The sequence below is a fragment of the Solanum verrucosum genome, unplaced genomic scaffold (genome assembly GCF_900185275.1).
Source record: "Solanum verrucosum unplaced genomic scaffold, falcon-dt-bn FXZP01000064.1, whole genome shotgun sequence".
Classification (NCBI taxonomy): Eukaryota; Viridiplantae; Streptophyta; class Magnoliopsida; order Solanales; family Solanaceae; genus Solanum; species Solanum verrucosum.
In genome coordinates, this window is record NW_026020144.1 from 1,351,976 (window position 1) to 1,361,551 (window position 9,576).

The following is a 9,576-nucleotide window of genomic DNA, read 5'->3' on the forward strand; positions in this document are numbered from 1 at the left end:
TGTACTTTAATCATACTTACTAAAGTTAAATATAGCTATCAATTGTTAAGAGGTTATTATATTCTAGTTATGAGTGTGTAGAAGACTCAACATTTTAATAATCAAGTACGTATTTATTATTACAATATAAATACTTGTCGAGTTATGGTTATATTAAGTTATGAGTGTGTAGAAGAGTCGTCATACTTATACAGATTAATCTTAACAATTTATTATCTATTAAATGTCATGTTGAGACAAGCATGATTCACCCTTTTTTTTCGACTCAATTTGTTGTGGCGTTAGAGTACGCGGTTTGTAAGGTAGACACAGATAGGATAATCATAAATGTATCCATCGAAAATTTATGAGATGTTATAAGACAAATTCAATTTTAGTTAGATTTTTTTATAGGTTATTCTATCTTAAAACCCATTTCATGCTTAAATAAAAAGTAAAATGCATTTATGATATCTCATAAAATCTTGAAATATTCATAAAGAGATGATATGATCGGAATACAAAATTGTAAGCACATTATTGATCAATTAAATCTTTGCTTCATCCTCTTCAAATATAGGCTTTCAATATAATATTGGGCTCATGAAGGGCAATCAACAATTTGGATTGTTATTGGGCTTCATATTTATTGGTTTGTTCCACCATCGTCAACGTCTCTTCAAATGGGGTTATTGAGAAACTACTTTAATTTCTAGCCCAATTCAAACTATAAACCTTTAGCCAATCTTAAGTCCGATTGTAATAGTTTTTTTCTTTTTTGTTGTTGTTTTCTCTCTCGGTGTCTGATACTTGTTTCGGGGTCCGATTGATCTGGATTGGTGTTATGTATGAGGAAGTGGTTTCAATTGAGTGATTTTCATTTCTAATGTTTAAATTTAAGACCTCTGATTAAGGGTGGGAAGATCCTATTAATTTCACCACAAATCTTCGTTAGTGGAGGATCCAAAGTGAAACAGTGAAACTTACAGGTTCAAGGGAATCAGTAGCTTTTGTGAAAATGTTATATACGTATTAAAAATTACACCAAGTATCTATTAATATTTGACTGTGAAATCAATTATTATTATATAATAACTAGCGGTTACCGTAGAAACTCATAACTAAAATTTTGGATCCGACTCTACCTTTGGTGGGGTAATTAACAATTTAACATTAGTGGTAAATTGATGTTTCAAATGCATCGTATCATAGCAAGTTATAATAACCTTAATTGGTAAGAAATTTATCCATATCGGATATTTACATTAAAATAAATGATGCACGCCATGTGTATCATTTTACATAATTATTACTTAATTATAGTTACTTTGTGTTGATATTCACACTGTTAAACCACTTAATCATGATAAATCACTTTAGTTTAATGTAAATACTCGATACATATAAGTATTACCGTTTGATTTATTGAATGAAAAAGTTATAAGTCATAGGAACTTATTCACCTTCTTTTTAGTTATCATGCTAGAAAGGAAACTATTGAAAATCACTATTTGGATAAGGAAAATATATGTAATGTAATAAGTTTGTGTGTATCTCATCTTGTTTCGTGGCTTTACATGGATACATTAGTTTTATCGTTTCTTATATATATATATATATATATATATATATGTAGTGACTAAAATCATGAAATAAAACAAGAAACATGGATGCTTCATAAAACCTAGTTGGCCATGGACCCTTTTGTCTACACCATGTCCCTTGTTCTTTCTTTAGTTACAACATAAGTACAAACATGTGGTTCCTCATCTCCTATTGTCTTTGGCTCCGATAATTCTTTTATTACAATTCAATAAATACATGACACAGATATATCTTTACATATCCATACTGTTATCACCAAGTCATAGTTAATTATCAAGATTTACGTAACTAAACATCACCTACTGATGTAAATCGTACTTATTAAGTAAAAATATCGAATGTGAATAAGTATTTATGTGAAGATAAGGTTTAGCTAGGTACGTCCGTAAAGTCCTTTGCTTCTCTGGATTTGAAGGATTTATTAGCTGTACTTTTTTTTTTGGTCAATTTCCTAATTTACTAGTACTTGCTCCTTCCTTTAATTGTCATCTTTAATTAGTTTATCTTTTTTAACTTTCTATTTTTTGAAATTTCACATGCTGCTTTTCAAATTTGATAATCCCCTGTAACTCCTTTCCATTTTGTTGACTTTTAATCTTACCTATGATTATGTGATGTGTCTTTATTCTCACACGTTGGTTACCACACTATGTTCAATTCTAATACATGTGCACGTAAAATGAGTTTAAGTTATACGTATTTAATATATTTTTTTTTACTATTATGTCATTTTTATCTATTATAGTCGCTAACTTATTTTGCAATAACAATATACTTAATATAATTTTCTTACACTATTAGGTCACTTTTATCTGTTACGAATCCATTTTATAAAGAAGATTTAGAACACAGATATATTTGAAAGACCTAATAGTATTAAGAAAAAACTCATGGAAATAAATGCTAGTGCATTGTAGCAAACTCTATTTAATTAAGAGTAGATAAATATACATCATTACAAAAATATCATTACTTTTAGTTGGTTGGTGTAAGATATTTCAAAGAGTTGGGTGCCAAGATATCCTATTTTAGCAATTTTGAAACTCATCCAACAACTTATTATAATCCTCTCTCTTGTGTAATTAATTAAGAGCATGCATGTTATAGTATTTTTTATGTCTTGAACTAATTTAAGGATTACCTCTTGAAGCGTGTGTTGATGTCTTGAAGCAAATTTGAATCTAGCTTCACAGTCTTGAAGTGTGTGTTGATATAGTGTTCCCAAATTAATAACTGAACTTTTTCAATACTTGGTTGGACAAGTATTATATAGAAAACTAAATCTCTTTCTAAGTTTGAAGAATCTCTATTTATAGAGATTTTTTCCCAATTCAAAAAGGAGAAGAAAGTATACAATCCTTTTCCTTTTAGAAGAGAAAAAAAAAAACTCTTTTTTTCCCCTAGAAAATAGAGTTTTGAGTTAGTCTCATTCAATACATACAAAATGTACTAGCACGAGAAGTTAGAACATATAATCTTCATAATCAAGATAGATTGCATTTAATCTCGTGCTAGAATTTTTCTAATGGTTTGTCCTAATTTCCATCTGCGATTGTGAACTTTAATTTTTAACTCATAAGAACCAATGATTTAATCTTCTATGTATAAACTTAAACTTTAACACTTTATTCAATTGAATAAACTAATAACTAATTGTTTAATAAATAATACTATATCAAAACATATAATTAATAGTATATTCTAACAATATTCTATTATCAGAAACTCCATGTGATTTAAAGGCGGGACTTTATTTAGTATTTCCTCTGAGGGATACAAAATGTTCTTGAACAAAAAGCAACCATTATTAAAAAGAAGAAATTGTTAAGTAATCATCATATATACCGTTAAAAGTTTAAATATATTTTTTTGTTGATAAAACATATACTATTATAGTATTATTATTCAAAATTGGACATTGCCAAATGCCAAAGTGCTAAATTGCCTTTCGGTGAGAAGAGTGGGGCCGGGGCCTGCCCTCTTCTATTTCTTTCACAGAACATGGGCTTGCCTCAGGCCATTTCCTGGCCCACTTTGTATCTTTCGAATCTCAATAACGTTGCGTATCATAAAAATTTGAGTTAGTTTTATAAAACTCTTTAATCTTTTCTTACATTTTCGATATGTGATTTGCATAATATACAAATCAAAAGTTTGTCAACCTAAACACCGACCAATCATACTTGGCATGTCCTCTCTGTTAGGGGAGTTACATTGCAGTAGGTAACTTGCCTTATTTTCATGAATCTTAGTCTCACTCTTTTACGTCTTAGTTGTTATTTGTAGATATTATTAGAATGACCTGATAGTATATAAAATTGTAGATAACTTAAACTCTACTAAATTTACTCGATTTGGACTTAAATTAAAAATAGTTACTACTTATTAATTAAGGGAAGAAAATGAAGAAAAAGGAAATGGTGTTCACTTTTCATAACTTCACATTGATGTAGACTCAACTTATAAATATAACAACAACCTCATAATTTAAACTCCTTAATTAATATAATTTATGAGACAAGCGACATCACATTAAAATCCGTAACTAATAGCACTTTTATTGGTGTATACATGAAGGAAAAAAAACTTTTTGAGAAGATGTTCAAATCGATCTATATATGTGAAATAAACCTATAGTTGACAACGAAATTTTATCTTCCAAATAATTATTTTGAAATAAATATTTAGTTGGCAAGTAGTAATATTTCCAATGGATTTTTTCTGCACATGCATGGATTACGTACTTTTATCATAATATAAGTGTCAGAAAAAAAGTGAATAGGACTAATTATTAGAGTACAGAATAGTAGTACTAATTTATACTCTCTCCGTTTCACAAAAAATGACCTAGTTTGACTTGATACGGAGTTTAAGAAAATAAAGAGGACTTTTGAATGTTGTGGTCCTAAATTAAAGTTATGTCAAATGTACAAAATTGTCTTTTGATCTTGTGACCTTAAAATGTCACGTGGAAAACTGAAATTAAAATATTACCAAAAAAAGAAAAAGATCATTTTTTTTAAACGGAGGGAGTAATATATAGTTTGAAATAAGGGAAAGTGACAAGAGATATAATTATTATTTATTATTAAAATAGGGAAAGGACATAAAAAAGGTGTACAAGGACTAGAAGCCGTATGTGAAATTAATATTTGGAGATGATTGCGTATCCTCAGCCTTGGAACATGGTGGGGTAAATAGATATCGACGGTGTAAATAATTTTTAAGTAAAAAATATTTATAGGAAAGTATCCATAAAATATGTAATTTGTATGAAATGATAAAGTGACTTGGTCGATGCTTTAAAATTTTCTTATATCGATCGATTAGCATTATAATTTAAATTCTTTTTTATAATATAATAGAAAAAATAAAATTGAAAGGCAAATATATGGAACGATATTTTGAAACATTTCAATATAATTAGTGGTCTAAAGTTAAAATTTATAAAATTTCATAAAGCTTTTAAAAGAAATTCATGTATATTTGTATTTGAAATTCATTCTTTTAGTTTTCTCACATGCAAAACTATAAATATATCAATCTAAAATTAAAACCTTCAAACATTTCTTTTAATAGACAATATAAAATAATGAGACTAAATGCTTATGGCGACCAAAAACGAAAGAAAATAAATAATAATTAAGTTAATTGCTACGAACCTAAGAATAATTAGAAAGTATATATGTTCCTCGTAGCTTTTTTGGATTCTGAAAAAGGGATAAGAAATAGGAATAATTAATCCACATATTAGAGTACATTATTATCTCTAATTGACAATTTTTGGACGTATGAGCTGATTAGATGTTCATCATATTTTGAGTAAAATTCATTATTTGACATTTTAAATTAATAAAACATTTCATTATTTTCCTATATACGACATTATGAGTATTATGAATATCCTTTCTAAATTTTACAGTTTTTTTTTAGTTTTTAGATGTTTAGTAAATTAAGAAAAACAATAATATAATTTTCATGCCTTTGTGATATAAATATTCATAATTTTCTTATATAATAACTAGATAAATGAGTCCGTGCTAGCATGAGTTCAATACGTATTAATTTTTGTTACACACACAAAATTTGGAGAGTTAATCAAATTTTAATATAATTTTTAAATATTTTAAATTATTAATTATTGTGATTTATAGTCCTTGCCTATAAAAGTAATATATAATAGTGATATAGGAAAGCATTATATCTAGTTTTCAAATTTTAATTTAATGTATCAAATTCAATTAATTTTAATTCTTCAGCAAAGAAGTTTTTATAACCACTAGAAAATTAACTAATATATATTATAAAATTTCACTATTTTCTTGTATGGTCATGCTATGAGGAATATGTAGTAAATCTCCTTTTTCAAGTTTTAGTTAAAAAATTTAAGTTTTTGACTCTAGAATTTTGCCTATTATTTTACAACTTAGAATAAAATTACCTAAATCTCTATATTTCTCAAATAATATTTTCTACAACAAGAACTAATATTTTGTAATACAAAAAAGTGGCTAGTATTTAATTTATTTGAAATAATCCTTTTCAATATAAATACATATTACGAGGAAATATTTATTGTGAAGTTAAAATTTTAATATTGACTTGAGAATACAAATCATAAAAGATATGATTAACGTAACTAATCAAAGAATTTAATGTCATTTGATCAACTCTCAATAATATTTCGTCACATCATGAATAGACTCAACCGAAATCCACACCCTAATCCCTTTTAATAATCAAATATTTCTTTTATTATTTCTGATCAATGTCACACAAATATTATCATAGGGTAATCAAAACTAATTTTAGATAATACTATTTTATGTGACTTGCCTTCAATATTATCAATGGAAATATTCTAGAATTATATTGTCAAGATGAATAATAGATAACACATACATTTATGCTAGAACACATATAACTAGACCATATAAACTTACTGAAATTTGATTCGATAAATAACTCCTGAAACATGAGCAGATACCTCCAATCGAATAGACTGCAGTAGTTCTACCGTAGACAGTTCAAGTGAATTCTTTCAATACTTGGGTGGACAAATATTGTATGAAAACTTATTTATTTTCTAGCTACTTATATACCATAATAAATTATAAATCATTCTACTAGAAATTTCCCTTCTCAAAACTCTTTCAATACTTGGGAGTTGGGTGGACAAATATTGTATAAAAACTTATTTATTTTCAAGCTACTTATATACCATAATAAATTATAAATCATTCAACTAGAAATGACTTAAAATATAGTATCATTAATATACATTTCTACTATTTCTTTCTTACCACTAAGCTGACAATCAATATTGTAAGGGAGTTCACAAGGTAATATACATATAATTTAATTTTTTAATACAAATACATGATCTACGAAAAAGTTAATGGATTTGTCTGAATCCACAAACCTCCACCTAGCTTTGCCCTATAAGGTTAATGGTATATATCCCAACAATATATTGCAATATTTCTCGGAAAATAAAAGCACCATATAAACATATTTTCGGCGTTGTAACACACTTCATTTTCAACTTATTACTTGTGAAACATCATGCGTACTTCTTAGTTTCTAATTTTTGAGTCCCGTTCCGTTCAACCTAGGCTTCAATCTGCCTCACTCCATTGTCATTCCTAATTGAGGTTTTTATTCAAGATGCCCGAAGGCTACATATTAGATGTTATATCATTTGATCAATTGAAGCTTTGTGTACGATATATAGTGTACACGTTTTCTATATCATTTTATTATGTTTACTTATATAATAATACCGCGTGCTTGATAACCTAAAAAAAATTATTATTATCCGATTATAGTCAATTTAAATTGTAATAATAGAGTAAAAGTTTATGTAGTTGGTGGATATGAGCTGAACTTTTTGTATTTATGTTATAGTTTAAGTTTTATGCATGGAAAATATTACATAATTTGGTAACTAGTAACTACATGAATAGCCTAATAAAAAATACACAATTAATTAATTTACCAACTATCACAAATTCAAATTGTCTTTACATTACGCTATTAATGTTTATAAATTATGTCAAAAAGGTCCAATCTAAGATCCATTATATGACTTTGGTCAATTTTACATTTCGAACTCGATCGTTTACTATTGGATGTTGAGAGAGATATTTCTGATATCAACATGAGTTGTGATGAGATTGTTAAAAGATCATGCCCTCCAAAGATGGGCCTCTGCAATGCTTCAATTCAAATTAATCAAACTACGATACGAATATCAAACATGCAGGTGGAAATTAGAGAAAAAAAAGAGAGAGTGTGTGTTGTCCTTGGTAACATGTTACACATTTGTTGACTTTGAAAGGTTGGTTAAGGTGCTTAATTTATGCTAATCAAAGAAGTACTATGACAAATGAAATTTCAAATCAATTATTTTGTGATTAGTCAAGTCAACAAGAAAATTAAATATACAAGTTAGGGATAATGGTATTAGTCTCTGCTCCATTTTCTATTCCACCACAAGACAAATTAAGGAATGTGGTTGAAAAAAATGGGAAGTTCATAACAAGACACTATTGAAAATTACTAGGAAGGTTCTTGATTAATTGAAACAAGACAAGTTCTTAGTTTTACAACGACGTGAGTTGAATTTCCTATTGTTGTTTGTTAACTATTTTCTTTTTTATTATTTCTAATAACTTCCCTTTTTCACAAAAAAAAGAAGAAAAGAATCAATAGTACTAGTACTTATAGTAGGTTTATAGAATGTAACTTCTACCTTATTTTCTAGGTTGCTAATTTTGTTAATTTATGAGTAGTTACATCGACTTTTTTTTAGGAATCCACTAAGTTTGAATTCGAGATTATAAAATTGTATGTATTTCTTTAAATACGTTGATTTTTTTTGTCTTTCAAATGAGTTAATATTTTTTTTTCCTTTAGCAATCTAACTTATGCATAATGGAGTATATCATTCTTTAGAAACTGAAGTCATGTCTTGACATAACTTGTGAAATATTATAATACTAAAATATAAGCTTATGTCCCATGTAAAAATGATATGTTATGAGGTACATAAATTAAAAAAACAATACAAAATATGTGCAAAAGTGCAAATAAGCCATTCGAAATTTCTAACTAGCACTAAATGGACCTTTTACCATTTGATGTCTTGTATTCACATTAAAGCCTAGAATAATCTTAATCCTTGTCAAGTAAGGCTCATTAAAAGAAAAAGTGTTCATTCTCTTCAAATCTCAAATCTCTCTATTCGAGGGTGAATAAACCTTATGTACTATTCTCTCCGTCCACTTTTATTTGTCATATTGCACTTTTCGAAAGTCAATTTGACTTATTTTCAAAGTTAAATTAGATTACATTAATTTGATTTTTTAAACAAAAAATTTAGATATTCAAAAATTATACGTTGCAATTTTTTACATATCAATATGATGAAAAAATATATCCTAAAATATTGATCAAAATTATTATAGTTTGACTCTAAAAATGAAAAGTATGACAATTAATAGTGGACGGATGGAGTAATTATTTTGCACGGTATTAGATAAAGTAATGTACTATAAGGCTCATTAAAAGAGGAACAGAAAAATGCTCCATACTATTCCTTCTTCTTTTTTATACTAATAAAAACGTAGATACTTCATATCTCTGATTAACGATGGAAAAAACTTACCTTATCTCCTCAATACAATCTTTCATAGTTAAGGATGAACGAACCTTATTGAAAATAGAGTTAAAGGGACCAACATGTCTAGATAAAAGGCTACAAAATGGTAATAAACCCAAAGCCTTTGGCTCCCAACATACACTTTTTACATTTGTCCTTGAGCCGTTAACACTCCCTTCTATAACACCCGTGTTATCTCTCTCTTCTTTACCACCCCAACCCCACATGCATTTGTTTCTAAAAATAAAAATAAAAAAATAAAAATTTTAAAAATTCTATTTATACACCCCTTAAACTCCTTTCATTTCCACCACACTCATTTTCTCAAT